We start from the raw sequence: 16,091 nt of genomic DNA, 5'->3' as shown, positions 1-16,091 counted from the left end.
GATCTGTGCATGTTTCGCGGGTGATTGTTGGTGGTTTCCAGTCATAAAAAATGCATCGTAGAGCGTATCGAGACATCATATACTGCATAATCCGGTCGCTGTCCATAATGTCTACGTTGAAGTCGCCGACTAGTATAAAGTGTTTGTTTGCTTTGTTTCGTAATCGTAATCGCAACATACATATGTTTCGCATTTGAGGAGGAAATGCCGCGGACTTCTGAAGTTGTCTCCGACTCAAGCTCTTACGAAAGCATTTCTTCAGGGTTTCTCGTGGAAGACAAACTGTCAGGCACGACGTCTTCCGCATCCCACTGTGCACATCCTTCAGAATTGTGATAGCCATATTTGTTGATTTCGGGAACATAGTGCCTTTAATTATTATTCGATTTCATTTTTATTAAGATATTTTACAAGTGTTTGGAGTGCTGCATTTGACTTTTATCGAATACTTTATCATCGTAAACGTAATCGCAACATACGCACATGTGTTTCGACTATGGCAACGGTTTTTCCATATACCGTGACAGCGGACAGTGAGAGTCTACGACAATGTTAGGTCCTAAGGTGCTTCGCCCCTAAAACGAACAGATCGCACCAGTCTGAGTGCGAGGACTGTTTCGGACCTCCCCCCCCCCCCCCTCTACCCCACATCTGCGATACAGAAAGGAACAGAAGATTGAGAGAACGACTGTCGTACGCCAGAAAGTTCATTTTGTCCAAGGATACGAAGAAAGGTGCGGTATTCATCCATTGAAATGAAGCGACGCCCCTTCGTCTATGCGATGCATATTTTTCCTGGCGTGGGTGCATGCAGCAACCAGCCGGTGTGCGCGTCGTCTGCATCATCACGTTGTTCTCGTACTACTATCGCGAAGCGTATGGAGTCTCTCGTGTAGTGTCTGTCGATTACGCAGCTCTGCGTTCTCTGCTCGCGGTACGTGTCCGTCGCTGCTGTACGAACATCCATCAAAGCCCATATTACGAGGGCCGCGACTTTCCTCCGCCGCAACGCACTTATGGTTTTTTTTCTTTTTTCGTCAGCCGGGCCCTGTGCCCCCTCTTCTCATTCCTCCTTTCTCATTCTTTCTTACGGAACCAAAATGGAGAGGAGGAGAAAAGGTGTACTACGTCTTGTGTTCTTCCTTTCCTCGCCAGACGCACGGCGCATGTTTTTCCCTGATTACTTTCGCGCTGGCAGGTATAAGCACCTGAGACGTATACCTGCTGCGCTCTGATGGTGGGCTGTAGGCTCAGTTTCCGTTTCTGACGGCACATCCCCTCATAGGTGGCAACGAAGGCGCTCGAATAACGGCGAAGGTGATTAAGTAAAATCATCAGGAAGTCAGTTATGTCAGCGTCTGTCGCGAATATGAATCGGTGAGCCTCTACGAACCACTTTGGTTAATGTAGTGCCGTGTGACATCTCGTGCAAGTACACAGGAAAATATGTTAGCTTCTTTCTAGCCTAATAATTGTTTGTAACTAACGGTCGCCGCCACAGTTTCTCGCTTCTTCTTCTTTTTATTTTTTGTGTGTGTAATTGCGTGGTTTGCCATATGGCAGATTCTTTGCGGCGGAGTTGCATAAGCGGCATGTGGAACTTATCGTTCGTATTTGATTAACGGTTCGTAAGCTTTTCTCCCGGTATCCCGGCACTTTCCCTCTTGTAGCCTTTGTCCCTGTGTTCGAGGCTGAGTGGTTATTGCATTATACTACGGGGAGCAGTGCATCGGAGAGAGCGATTTCGAGTCTAGCCCCTGCGGCAATTTTTCGTTAAGGTTGCGTAGCGCGAAGCAGGACAGCGGAAAGAGAGATGATGAAGACGAGTGTCTCTCTGCGTGTCCCTCGTTCTGCCTCACGCTGCACCCCTTTAACAAAAAAAAAAAGGAAAACTAACCACTACTCTTCTGCAGTACTATTTTGATAGAGGCATAGGAAAAAGAACGTCCGTGCACTGTCTTTCCTTCTTTCTTTTTTTTTGCGTGTGTACGTGTGTACCTGTTTCAGAGAGAGTGAAAGAGCAGAGGAAGGCAGGGAGGTTAACCAGAAGCTTGTATCCGGTATGCTACCCTGCACTGGGGTTGGGGAATAGGGGGTTGAAAGAGAGAGAGAGAGAAAATAAATAATAAGAAAAAAAGACAATCACAACCACACACGCATGAGAGCGTTCCGCTCAGAGGCGCTCTGACAGGCCAGTGGATTGCAAGAAGGCTAGTAGTGCTTGTAAAGCCTTCTTCTGCGACGTTATGTCCGGACGATGGCGCAGTAGTCTTTCTTCTGATAGAGAACAACGTAGGTGGTCAAAAATTGTATGAGGCCCTCCACTGCGACGTCCCTCTATAATGTTGAAGTTAAACATTTTGATCACTTCAATGCATTTGCTTCCTTTTCTCATTTTCTCTCGCCGCTTTTATCTGTAAGCGTTTCGGCTGGACGTCCCTGAGTAACTCGGTATACCACGGCCAGTCGATCAGCCACGCTAACCTCTCCAGCACGTCATTAAAGCTTGTATCTCTCTCCACTCCGGACCGCTGTCATTCTTATATTCCTGTAAAAGCGTCAGCATATGTAGTGATTCGAACGCCATCGGATTTTTAGAATTACTGATTTATTTCTGTGCACTTGCGTTCCCTCATTCTCTGTATATTGTGCTTTATATCGTCATGTCAACCGGCTTTATATACGAGTCATAAAGTTGCGATGAATTTACATACGAGAACGTTGCTTTACGGCGCTATCGCTCATTGAATGACACTGAGTGCAAGAATGAGTGCACGGGAAAATTTCGCTTCGTAAGTCCGCCTTGTAATATGCGGCGCGTCGCAAGCAGTTTTCCACGAGCCCTTCACGGTAACGCCGCGCGCCATTGCTCCGTCCCTCCATTCGCGCTGCCCCTGAAGTGTCGTTACGAGTGACGCGGCTGATGAATATGCACGAAATTATGTACTTCTCGATCAGAATCGACGCCCCTTCCTCGTTTTCAGTACTGCGACACGAATTAATCACTCCAGCGCAGCCGTTTAAGTCAGCACTCACGCATGGAAAACCCACGGCGCAGTTTCCGACAAATGTTTAACCAGTATGTATATAGGCGTGCACTACTCCCTGTTCTATACGTATAGTATATTCCCTGCTATTCTACGTGCACGAGCGATGTCTTAGTGCACCACAGACGGTGTATAGAGCTTGCGACTCTCGACTGACTGAACGGTAAGTAGTAATTGCTTAACCATATTACTCCGGGTATGTGCTTAAACTGGTGAATCGCGTGCGCGTATGACGACGGTAAACATGGTGCGACAACTCGCTGGCTGAAATTGTCGGTCACCGAATAGCAAGGTTGCGTGTATGCCTGACGGTGAAGAAGGCGGCATTTGAAGTCGAAGCTGTTTGTTGGGCGAACTAGTACTCGGCAAACGACGAGTACAAGCAGTACACGCTGTACACTGATAGCGGCAATCGTGCAGTCGTCGGCTGTCGGTACAAGCCTGATCGAGCCAACCAGCGTTATCGCTGGTGCTCGTATTAGATCCAGAGTATAATGCGGCTGCTCGCGACGTGCGCGTAACCTATAGAGAACAGTTTGAAACAATCGCGAAGTTTCCCGGACATCGCAGCGCGGCTTGCGGCAAGAGGTGATTACACGTGTAACAGGCCGGTCACATGAAAATACAGAAAGTATCGCGCGTGGCGGTATGACTCGTCAAAGAAAGGAACGTGCTATAAAAGGAACCAGGAGAGACATGAAAGGAGACCGACGTGCGCCCGTTTGCGTATACTTGTGTGTGACTACGTGGGGTTGGGATGGAGGTATATGTTGTGGTAAGCAGCCAAGGGGCAGCAGAACGCACCGTTTGTTCATATGTTGTCTGAGAGAGCGTGGAAGTTCTCGTGTGTGACTGACACTTTGTGGAGCCGTAAATTGTCCTTTTCGCCCAGATGCCTCCCATAAACGTTGCCTCATTCGGTTAAGGAGTAATAGTAAATCACAGTGTCTCCCTGGACGGCTGACATTTACGTTCATATGGGCGAGAAAACAGGTTTTTGTATTGTGCGCCTTGATGTATGGCGATTAGGGCTGCATTTTATACACGACAGAAGGAATAATCGATATAGCTCCTTGCGACGTCGCGACTAATTATCCCTCTTTTGAGCATCGTCGGTTGAATTAAGACTTGCGCTTCTCGATTGTGAGCGGGCTCTGTTTTACGGCGACAAGCCCGCTGTGATATTTTGGGGTTAATGAATTTCAAAGTAGTCTTAAGGAGGGAGACATTACCCTTTTTTTCTTGTGGAAAAGAAGATACGTGTAATTAATCGCTGTAATAACAAAAACTAGAAATTCACATGTGAAGCAACACGGCTGCAGGCGCGTGCGTGTGATTGCACAGCTGGTAATAAAAACAAGCATCTGCGCTAAGATTAGCATGTACACTAAACGAAGATGAGTGCACGAGCTGCACTTTGATGACTTGCGCACATATGCCACACTTTTATGTGTGTTATGACGGCATTGCCCAACCAAGCTTCCTGTGCATTATTTGAGCGTGGTCATTCTGAACTAATGACAGCAAGTGAGCAGCCACTGCCTGCAGCATGAACTTTACTTTGTAATTACCGGGACGTAATTTAATACTCAACAAAAGACGCGGGCGTGTTTATCTTTTCTTTCTCTTTTTTTTTGTGAATAAAAATGCGCAAACTAAGAGAAGGGCTCACAATGAAGCCTTTGCTTTAGAGAACGTCTACTAATTAAAACAACAGTTTATTTCGTATATTTACCACAGCTCTACAACCGGTGTTAAATATGCCGTTGTGGCTTATGCTATGGCGTTGCGCTGACAGAGAAGAGGCTGCGGGTTACATTTTTTTACCTCTCTGGTCGCGTTATGATCGGGCCGAAATTCTAAAGGAATAAGAAAAGCGGCCTCGTGTTTTGGCGTCGGTGCTCGTCGAAGAACCCCGGGTGGTCAAAATTATACTGGATTTCCCCACCTGAACGCTTGTCATACTCGGATCGTGTGTATGTGTCTCGTGAAACACCCGAAATTGTGTATGGGCCCACATATAGGTTGTACTTACCGCTAGGCGCGTTCCTGCGAAGGCAAAACACGAGCAAGAAGAGACAGTGGCAGAACACAAATTCAAAAATATTTTTCTTGGTTAAAACAAAAAGTAATTTGATAAAACTTTCTCAGTCAGTAGACAACTAATGTTGCTAGTGAATGCGCTATTCAGCATAATTTTACTAGGGCCACCTCAATGTTAAATTTACGACTAAACACGTGCAAAAATGAACTTTTTTGTAACTTTGTCGCCAGCTGCACATACCATTTCACTGCCATATACGTCTCAAACTATTTTTGGGCTACAGGAAAACTTCCTGGCGATCAGCCAAAACAAAGTATTACATTTCACATGAACGTCGCCTTTCTATGAAAAAAATCTCCAATATGGGTCATATTGTCCATATTTAAGGCCGCATAAAAAACCACGAAAGGGTAAACGTTCGTGAAACTTATTTTAAGTGAGAAGCCTACGATCGTTATGTAGGGGAAAATTTGTCCTAGCCTAATTTATGAAGATTCCAGAATACTTTTCGCGATTTAGGATTTATATTTTTAAATCGCGTTTAAAAGTAACGGTATGTCGCGCATAGCGCTAGCGCCATGAACTAGACGAGCAGTCATTTTTGTACGTTCCAATCTTTTACACGCACCAGAACGGGGCTTTTTGAACATGTATGTTATTGTGGATCCCATTTGTTTCTAAGGTAAAGTAAGCATGAGATGCGGCGCTGCTTTCGTGGCTTCCACGGAGGCTACGGCGCGAGCGTCCGACGCGTTTTCCCGCGTAGCTCGACTGTCTGCTCTCGTCGTATCGGACTTTTGAAAGTAGCACGCGAGTTTGCGCTGCTGCTCGCAAATGCCATCGCTTACTGTTCTGTGGAATTGCTACCACTTCATGAACAACCTGCTTGGCGGAAGGCTTCTGCTTGCTTGGCTTGATAAAATGTGATAAAGCGACCTCCCAAAGTACTTCTACAAGAAGCCCCAAAAACGCTTTTTTTCAATTTAATAGGCAAATAGTCGCGGCGCCGCAGGCTTTGCATATAACATTGCCTTTTTATACTTAGGGCATCGAGCGGCCAAAGCTGGGACAGTGATGGCGTGGAAGGCCCATATTTAAGGACGGTGTTGTAACGACACTGTTTCGAGCTTTCCGAAAAAGCGTCGGTTTGCGGCACTGAAAAATTTTTTTTGGCCACATTTTGACGGAAGGCTTCTGCTTGGATATAGTCCCCGATTTTTTTAAAATTCAAATCGCAGATGGTCGAGCGCCAAAGCTGGGACAGTTGGCGTGGAATGGCCCATATTAAGTGTCCGGTGGCGCACCATATATACTGGCCTTCCGTGTCCGCGCACCGAGGCTTGCGTGTGTGTACGTATACACCGCCTGATGTAGCTTTCGATGTCTCGCGCAGCGCAGCTGTACGGCGTGCGTGTGATATAAAAACACACGGAAAGTAAAACGTTTGACCTTGGCGATATTGTTGGCAGCTACACGGCAGCGCGCAGCTGTCGCATTGTTCTTGCTTCATTTGTCGGCGAGATTCGCCTGTCATCGTCCCACATCGCTTTTGATGAATTAGTGCGCTGTATTAGCGGTCGCGTCGCCAACCACTCGTTGCTTTATGATCTGAGGCAGCGAGCGTTGTACCGGGGAAACGAGAACCGAGTACGGCTCGGGAGAACGGTCTCCGTTGCGACGGTTTTCACGTTTGTTTTTGTTTGTTTCTTATTGATATGAGGTGAAGGAGATGTTGGCACACAAATAAGGCGCCGGCTACTCATTAACTCTTGAATGGACCGAGCATACAACACAGCAGCTAAACACGCAAGCAAGGATATGGAAAAAGAAATCATCACACAAACACCCATATATCAACGCCATCATAACGTAAAAGAAAAATGCCCGATATGTAATTAATAAAGTCCCTAATAATTCTCTAGTCATGTTAGAGGTGAATCCTCGCTTATGGGCAACATAACATTGAATACATCGTAATAACTATAGGACTTTAAGTGAAATAAAGGTGCCGGAAGAATCGAATGCTGCTCTCAGACTCTCTGCCATGCATTCACGCAATTAGTTACCCGCGGAATGGTACGCCCTACTGCGCATAGGAAAACGTTGATGGAAAATGCCCATAGGAGAAACGCCCATAGGAGAAAACATCCATAGGAGAAGCGCCAGGTTTTTTAAATGAACAACACGGTAATGAGTGATGCGCTCCGCGACTGACGGGCGAGGAAATTTATTTGGTCCGCTTTTGTTAGAAACATGCACGCATAGGTCGCAGCGAAAGTCACCGTTTTATACGCGGACGTGGTCCCACGGGCTTCTGTGCATCACTGTACTCGTACATATAGAATGCTGCATCCTTGAAGTGCAGCGAAGTAAAAAAAAAAAGGCAGAAGAACAAGGGAAGATGAAAGCTTGAAGAGATGGAAAACTTGTGAACACTGGGTGTCGATGAAGCCGACGTTTCGACAAGCGTATTTGTCTTCTTCAAGGCTGCAACGCGTCTTCTGTGTTGCAGCCTTGAAGAAGACAAGTCCATCTGTCGAAACGTCGGCTCCATCGACACCCAGTGTTCACGAATTTTTCAAGTACAAAGAATTCAAGCACACCGTGCGATCTGTACACTTAACTCTAGTCAGACAGCAAATTTCTAGGACTGATGTGGCTTCCGTAAATTTAGAACTTAATCTCAAGAAAGTTATGTGGGCACCCAGTATTTTTTCTTATAATGAAGTGAAAAGGAATACATGTTAAAAAGACGGGGCGTGCAAACACGGACACGAGAGAGAAGTCAAGACATCGCAAACGCTTTTGTGGTGTCTTGACTGCTCTCTTGTGTCCGTGTTTGCACGCCCTGCCTTATTAACATGAATACGTACCAACTAGCTCAGCGCTCTGGTATTCTAAGAAAAAGAATAGCTAAATGTTTACTGATGCAAACCTCCGAAGTTGGATTGCCACTTGTTACCGAGCAACAGGCAGTTTCAAGGCATTCGCCCTCAAACTTACGGCAAAAATGATTACTACTCTTTTCCCACAATGCCTCTTCAGGTATACTTCGGGGCAGGGTTACTTGGGAGCCCGGCAGGCTATATACATACATACCTTACTTGAAATACCGTTCAACAAAATTTATTTCCTTTGCTTTGAATCTTGTGTAATTCAAAGCTTTCGTCCACAACAGAAAGTGACTTGCAAGGCCTTGCGTCTCGACCGACAACGGGTGGAATGGAGACAAACGATGCGCAGCGTTCTTATTTTTTTTTCTTCAACATCAACGTGGTCGCAGTCACTTTGATCCTCACGGCGCCCTCTACACACAGCTGCGTCTCGGCGCGAGCATTGTACTGAATAGTGCGCTTGTGCGCACATATATACGGTATGTGCACGCGCGTTCTGGTTTGCTCGTACTAAATTCATGATCAGCCGAGACATAGCGGCCGTCAACCTACTATGTAACATAGAAGACTCCAGCGCTTTGCGAGCTGTAAGGACAGCGACGGGTATGATGCAGTCATTAATTACTCAAGCTCAACTCCAGTTCCTACGACACTGCACAGATTTATAGAGCCAGCCAGATGCTGCCGGTAACGGCGTCGTTGCCCGTGTCGCCTGCTCCTGCCTTCCTGCTCATCTCACATATTGAAAATTGACTCTTCTGAGCCACATCGTGTGCGCACACAAGTCTTCTTTTCTTGCTTTTATTATTGCCCGCCCCTTTCGTTTTTTCCCCTCTCTCTGTCCTTCTCTCTCTCTCTTTTATGGAGGCACCTAACTCCAGAACTTTCAAAATGACCATGCGGAGCAAAAAAACGACAACTTCTAGTTACAGAACGTGTGTTGCTCTTTCCTGCAGCCGGTGTTTTTCCTACTCGCACGCCTAGCAATGCACTGTGTGCAAGAGCTGAATGAGCATGCGTAGTGCAGGCACCTTCCAGGAAAAACGTAATTAATAACCAGGAAGCAGCATTTGCAGCGTACTGCCCTAAACTTGTAGCATGGGGTGGGGGATACAAAAAAGGGAGGGAGGTTAACCAGAGCTGATCCCGGTAGGCTACCCTGCAATGGGGAAGGCGGAAAGTGAAGTGAAGGTTAGCGAGGAGGAGAGAAAGGCCGCCGATGTAACAACAGTTCCGCATTCGACATCACAGACGGTGAATCCGTCCGCTAAAATCACAGCAGCGCTTTCGTTGCCTTTCGGAATTGAGACGCGCAGTCCCATCGTCCCAAGGTCTTGTCGACGGTGAAAGCGTTTTCGTCCAAGTGATGTAGAGTTGTACGGAGGTGAACCATCTCGTTTGCCTAAGAGGGGCAGTAGCACAGGAGGTGCTCGATAGTTTCCTCGGCAGTGCAGTCATTGCAGGCGCCGCTTTCGTACATTTCTATGTTAAATTGAATAGGCGTTGGTGAACACTACACCCGGACGCAGACGGTACAACACTGTATCTTCCTCCCGGGGAAGACCACGTAGCAGCCGCAGTCGCAGCGGTAGGTCTAGAGAATAGTGTAATACTAAAAGAGCGTCCGCCGAAGGACAGGCCTTCGTACGCGTATTTTTCTTAAATAACCTAGTACTCTGCTGTAACTAGTTCATAAAAAGTAACTGATGCTTTTGCACAAACTGTTTGTTTTGGTATCTGTAATAGCATCGGTATGGGATCGCTGCCCTTGACCAGTTTGCTTTGAGGTCACCCTGTCAGTGACTGACTCTCTTCGGATCGTCGTTAACATACTGCCCATTCCACTTCTTTACTTTAGGTCGTTTTTTGTGTCCTTTTGTCGCGACTGTTAATTGTAATGTTGATTTTGTCAGTATGTTCATAGCCGGTCTCTTATAATTTTTTACCAACTTCTCAGCTGATCGTTTCCAGAGGAAGGCTCAATACTCGGCGACATGTCAGTGTTAGATCATGCTACGTACCTAAAGGTACGGTTAACTTGACGCCGTTGTAAAAAAACAAACAAAAACAAAAACAAAAACGTGGTGCATGACATCATCATCGCACCAGTTTCGCGAAGTCTGTTACAGTAAAACCTCGGTGATGCGAATCTCGCGGGGTTACCAAAAATATTCGTATCATGCGAAATTCGTATCACCAGAAAACATGGAAAATGAGTATGCGGCAAAAGAAAGTTGGCATACGTTTTGATTTAGTGTTTCTCAGGGCCACAGCGACGTCATGAACAGCTCTGAATGATTGCCAGTAAAGTTTTTAGACGTCAGCGATCACACTTGTACTCGTTAATATAGCGTCCATGCGCGCGTGTGTAATTAATGAACCAGATGTGTTGTGCCCCGTGACCGCTAGTAGCCCCTTCCTAATCTTACTACGCTTTTCTGCATGACACCAGATTACTGCGGCAAAAGTGACTTAAGCCCTTTGCACACGATAGATAGAGGCCAAGCTCCTTCGCCAAGACCGTCCGCTTCGTCTCTTGGTGTCTTCGCCCACCTTTAATGTGATTTCATGACGGACCCGTAGCCCAAGTTTAAGTCTTGTTTCATGGAACGTCTGATTGCGGGGACATGGCTTGTATCGACGTGGCAGGCACGTGTTTACACAGTACAAAGACTCTGCTGCCTCGAGCATAGGAGCACGCGTCAACGCGTCGGAAAAAAAAAAAAAAGCACGAAGTCAACGTCAACTATAATCTAAATGCGAAGGTGCATAAAGGCCTTCAAGGTTCGCGCGCACTATCTCGGAGGCAACGACCCACCGCTGATGGTTGCGCAGCGCGTATGCCCGCGCCCGCGCGTGATTGCCGGGTCTTCCGCGACAGCGCGGGCAGCACCTGTTCGTACCTGAGCGCTAGCGTACGTTCGTATCAAACGTCGCGGGGTGCAAATCGGTTCGCAACAACCATACTCCAATACATTGCAGGCTAATGGGCCTTGGCCGGGACCACAGAAAAATTCGCATCACCCCGAAATTCGTACGAGCCGTGATCGTATCACCGAGGTTTTACTGTATTAGGGTGTTTTAGCAGTGACGCTAATACCGAACCATTTACGCTGTACAGTTACCACGATCCGAAAACGCTTTAGCTGCGCGAGTTGCTCGATGAGTACGGTAACATTATGAGACGATTATAGTGGCTAATACAGGTCTTATAGATTGCAACTGCGATGTGTACCAACCACGTAGGTACGGTATTTTCGTATACGGTAAGCGGCAGCTGATAAAAAATCCTTTTATAGCGCGCAGTTCACACAAATGCGGAAATGTTCTCATTCAGTGTATTGCTACGAGCCTCTTCGCTCGTGTGGATATAGACAAGACGGTGAACGGGACGTTGCGTGCTCTCCTTTTCAGCTATCTTGTACATGATCGCTTGTACGTGATCGCAGCGTTGCACACGATGTACCTGACTGGCAGATCGCCGTCTCGGCACGAGCTTATCAGATATGGGGCGCTGGTATATGTGTATGTGTAGCTTGAGCCGAAAGACTTGGCCTTTATCCGGAGGTGGCAGGGACGACACCAAATTATTGCCCAGTGGCGACTTCTCATACAGTTCACGGAATTGCCGAAGATGCAGGAAAGGCACGATGGTCAACCATACGAGAGTCCGGTTTTCTGCGCTATACTGGGTGCAAATGAAAAAAAAAAGGGGGGGGGGGCGGTTGATAGAAAAAAGGAAACAACAAGAAGCGGTGGCTTAAAAGTATGGAAAGTTGGGCGAGTTGATATGGCAGCATACTTGAAAATTTGAGCGCGAAGGAACAAGGACAAAGACATGAAACAGAGAGGACGAGCGCCTCGTCCTGTTGAGGAGGCGCTTGTCTTCTCCATTCCCTGTCTTGTTCCTTAAAATGTAAAAAACGGTGGCTCGAACTTGCTCAAGAAATATTTACGGCGCGGAAAAAATTAACGGACGGACGGAGAGGCAACACGGACAAGCGCTGTCCAACGCTCGTCCGTGTCGCCTCTCCGTCCATCCGTTAATTTTTTTTTCCGCGCCGTAAATTTTTCTTGTGAAATGAAGTACCGACTTTCACGTTAGTCGGCTTTTACTTCGGCAGTCCATAAGGGTGCACGGCTCAGTGCCACAAGGGACGGAGTATGAGAATAAAAGAGTAAATGGGAGATTTGAACTAACGTAGCGAAATGGTCTCCAGTGAAAGGGTAAATGGAGCAAGTAAAAGAGGGAGAGAGCAAGCACTCGGAGGGGAGGAGGCGACAGGGTAAGGACGAGAGATCTGACGTGTGAGACGCCGATGCATCGGTGGGTGGTGTTCGTACCGATCCCTCTCGGGGCCGCGCATGGGCGATCTTACGGGGCCCCGCACAAGACCGTTCGGCAGCGCCATGGGCACACTGCGTTTTGACGCACGAAAGCAGCTGGTGTCGAAAGGCATAAAGCAGAGTGACACGATGAAACACAAACTATAGATAGCTTGGTGAGAATCCAGTGGTGTCATGAAGGCATAAATAGCAAGCGGCGTGAGGCAGTGTGCATAGACGTGCGATATGTGGCAATCTGGTTATAGCTAAAAAAAAAAATTCCCGAAAACCTGTTGTTAGTGATCTGTAATGCGAGGGTTATGTCTGTAAATGCTTCAAACTACTTTTAATATTTATGTAAATGTGAGAATTTTTACAGCTGTCGCCAGCAGGGGTTGACTTCTGGCCTTGTTGGATATAGACATATTTTTAGCCGTTAGCGCAGAAACTTATGAAGACGGGGCAAGAAGAAGGAACACACACAAGCGCTAACTTTGAACAGTCGCCGTCTTCATAAGTTTGTGTGATAAACGCTATAAGATTATGTTGCCAGGAGTGTCGATTTTGTTAGTACAAAATAAAAAGGCTAGACCGCTGAAACGTGTAAAACCTTGATTGCGAGGCGTTAAAGCTTAAACGTGAAACGCGACACACTGTTTCCATGCCGCGTTGCGTGTTCGCTGGATCCGAGGTTTCTGAACCTGACACATTACAAGAAGAAATGAGTCCATTATGGCTCTACGTGCGCGTGGAAAAATGGATTTGGTTCGTTTTATTGCCGAGAAAGTGATCACCGGGGAGAACGCACGTTTCAGACTAATGACACCATATCCTAAGTCGAAAATGGTAACTATAGAAAAGAGAAAATATACGCGCGACAATGACAATGCACGCAATAAGCTAATGGGCTGAATTCGTCGCTGTGTTTGCGTGCGTGTGTGCCTGTGTGTGTGCGTGCGTGCGTGTGTGTGTGTGTGTGTGTGTGTGTGTGTGTGTGTGTGTGTGTGTGTGTGTGTGTGTGTGTGTGTGTGTGTGTGTGTGTGTGTGTGTGTGTGTGTGTGTGTGTGTGTGTGTGTGTGTGTGTGTGTGTGTGTGTGTGTGTGTGTGTTTCGAAATGTCGACGAGGGCTAACACTGGACAAAACGCGGATCTATAGTGATTACGTATATGTCCAGTCAGTACCTTCCATCGTGTTTCGGTTGTCCTTGAAAAAAAAAAATCGTTGCTGCCACAAATGTAAGACTTTTTCGCCTGCTATAATTGTTGCTTTGTTCTCTGACGTTGCGATTCGTGGGGACAAGTTCTACGTGATCATAGGTGGTCCGTAATCATATCAGTCTAAGGTAATTTGTGTGTGCTTAGGTAATTGGGTGTAAATGACAATTACGAAAGCTCGCTCCTACACTGTCCCGCTGAAATGACCTTCTCAAAAAAAAAAAAAAAAAAAAAGGACGTACTTTTTATTACCTCCGCTGTGAGTTCTTTGCGTGACGGTTTCCCGATGATGAGAAGAATCTCTTTCGCTTGCTCTGATTTGATTCGATTAAGTTAGTTATTGCTTTTAGTTTCTTATTAGATGACATTTCCCGCTATGGTGGCTTAGGGCTATGGCGTCGCGTGGCTAAGTAGGAGGGTGCGGGTTCGATTATGCGGCCACGGCGGCCGCATTTCGACTGGGGCAAAGTGTAAGAACGTCCGCGTCAATCGATTCAGGTGCACTTTGAAGAATTTAAGGCGGTCAAAATTAAACCGGAGTTTCATAAAACGCCGTGCCTCATCATCGTATCTTGGTTTTGGCCCGTAAACCACGGAACGAAGTGTTAATTGATTCCGTAGATGTACAGTGATTTCATTTAGAAATTTGCGGGACAAGGACAGGTTTCTTTCGACAATTTTCTCGCTTTCCGCGCTAAATGTGTCATGTTATAATGCAAGCGGGTCGTTAACTGTGGGCTCGACAACCCTGACTTTTTAAATTTCGCAGCACGATAGCCAGGCTCGAAAATTTCATGGTCTGCAGGGACTCTAGATGTCCTATTGATCTTGTATGCGTGGCACGCTATGAAAGAGATCTTCATAGTATCAATTATTTGGGGTCTAGATTGTTCGCTGGACTCAGAAAAACGAGGTTATCGCGAAGGCCAGAGCGGGCGAAAGAGAGAGCATAGACAGGGATGTTATCTAGAATGAAATGCCTGGTTCGCTACCCTACACGTAGACATTGGTTTGCATGCGCTTGAGAAATTTTACGCTTGAGTGCCGTCACTGCTAATTTTCTTGCTATGTCTCGACGCCTTGCTTGCATAATTAGGCGGCTGTAAAAAAATTGTGGCTTTTGATGGACTCGAATGCACGTATCTCGGTATGTGCCAAGCCCGATGTCCAGACACATATTTCGTCTGCTACACTGACATTTTGATCGTAGTTGGCCGATGCTGACCGAGGCCAACGAATATGAGGTTGAGTAGTGGTGCTATTAGTGTTCCGCCTTGGTCAAGTCTCCGGCCTGGCTATATAGTGACAAGGAAACAGTGCGACTTTTTCAGACGGGGACAATACCAACGGGAACGACAGAACCATATGCACTATGTAGAGCCAACTAGCCCTAAGCTTGTCATTACTTGAGGTTACGTGTAGTGACGCTATGGCCATCGTCGGTGGACACAAATTGTGGTCTCGCGAGCGGGTGACTAGAAGTTCAGTAAAATGCTAAAGTTTTTTTTAGTCGAAGGGCGGTCTAAACTTAGCGCGTCCGGCTTTGAAGTCCAGCGACACAGGCCCGCCAGAATCGCGAGCTGTTGCGTCCCTGCTCGTATATTGAGTTGTGCAATTGAACAACAGGTGGCGAGATAGCGCATGCTTGACTGTTTCTATCGCAGCCGCAGGCAGCTACACACAGTAAGCGGTGACTCAAGCCGCCCATCTGACGACAGCGAAGACGCTAAGGACGCGACCTGCAGCGACCGAAGCCGCTTTGTGCCGTCCTTCCATTGTCTGGCTCTTTTGTGTTCCCGTCTAATCCTCCGCGTCGAATGCCCTGCGGGGAGCATCGGCATAGAGGTGTGCCGCTGCACTATGACGGCACTGTCGCACTAATCGCTCCGCCTCGCGAATGAAAGCTTTCTGCTACACACACTCGATGAACGTGCTTGTCAGGACAAACAAGCAAATTTAGCTTCATTTAATGATCTTGTTTTGCACTTGTGCTCATGTTTTTTTTTTTAACTTGTACAATAGAATAAGCCGCGGCTGTTGCTTAGGCTTGTGACTAAAACAATAGGACAAGGCGTCGTTATAATAAAATTGCTTTATTCGAAAGATCGCTTTCTTAAAAATTTTACGCAATATCAACTGCAGCGCATGTATTTTAAAGCATAATATTTTAAAGTGGAGTGACGCTGGACACAGCTCAATACAAGTGCGGAAAACGCGCGCAACCGCTCGGTGCAACATGCGTATACGGTTACGTTTTGCTTCTTGATTCTCATTAAACTGACATGCGAAGAATTATACCAAGCCACGGTCGCATACATTTTATTAGGAGAGCAGGTACCGCGGCACTATGGCTCATTTCTGGATTCATACTTCGGTTATATATAGCGAAATGCGATTCCTGTCTCGACGACTTACGTATGACGAAGATGTGAACTGTCACGTCAATTGATGTCTTGTGCAGAACTGCGCACGTAGTGCAGACTGTACAGCGCGAGCGCCACACATTGGTGACGAACTTTTGCTTCGCCAAGAATATGAATATATATATATATATATATATATATA

General features: G+C 46.7%; 1 protein-coding gene across 2 annotated transcripts in view; it reads left to right on the top strand.

Annotated features, from left to right (window-relative positions):
• The window catches only part of LOC119388181 (high affinity cAMP-specific and IBMX-insensitive 3',5'-cyclic phosphodiesterase 8B), a 249,064-nt gene that overhangs the window by 24,194 nt on the left and 208,779 nt on the right, over positions 1-16,091 (top strand). The window lies entirely within an intron of this gene.

The sequence above is a fragment of the Rhipicephalus sanguineus genome, chromosome 3, assembly GCF_013339695.2.
Source record: "Rhipicephalus sanguineus isolate Rsan-2018 chromosome 3, BIME_Rsan_1.4, whole genome shotgun sequence".
Lineage (NCBI taxonomy): Eukaryota > Metazoa > Arthropoda > Arachnida > Ixodida > Ixodidae > Rhipicephalus > Rhipicephalus sanguineus.
Note: the sequence above shows the minus strand (reverse complement) of the source record. Positions and strands in the feature narration are given on the sequence as shown.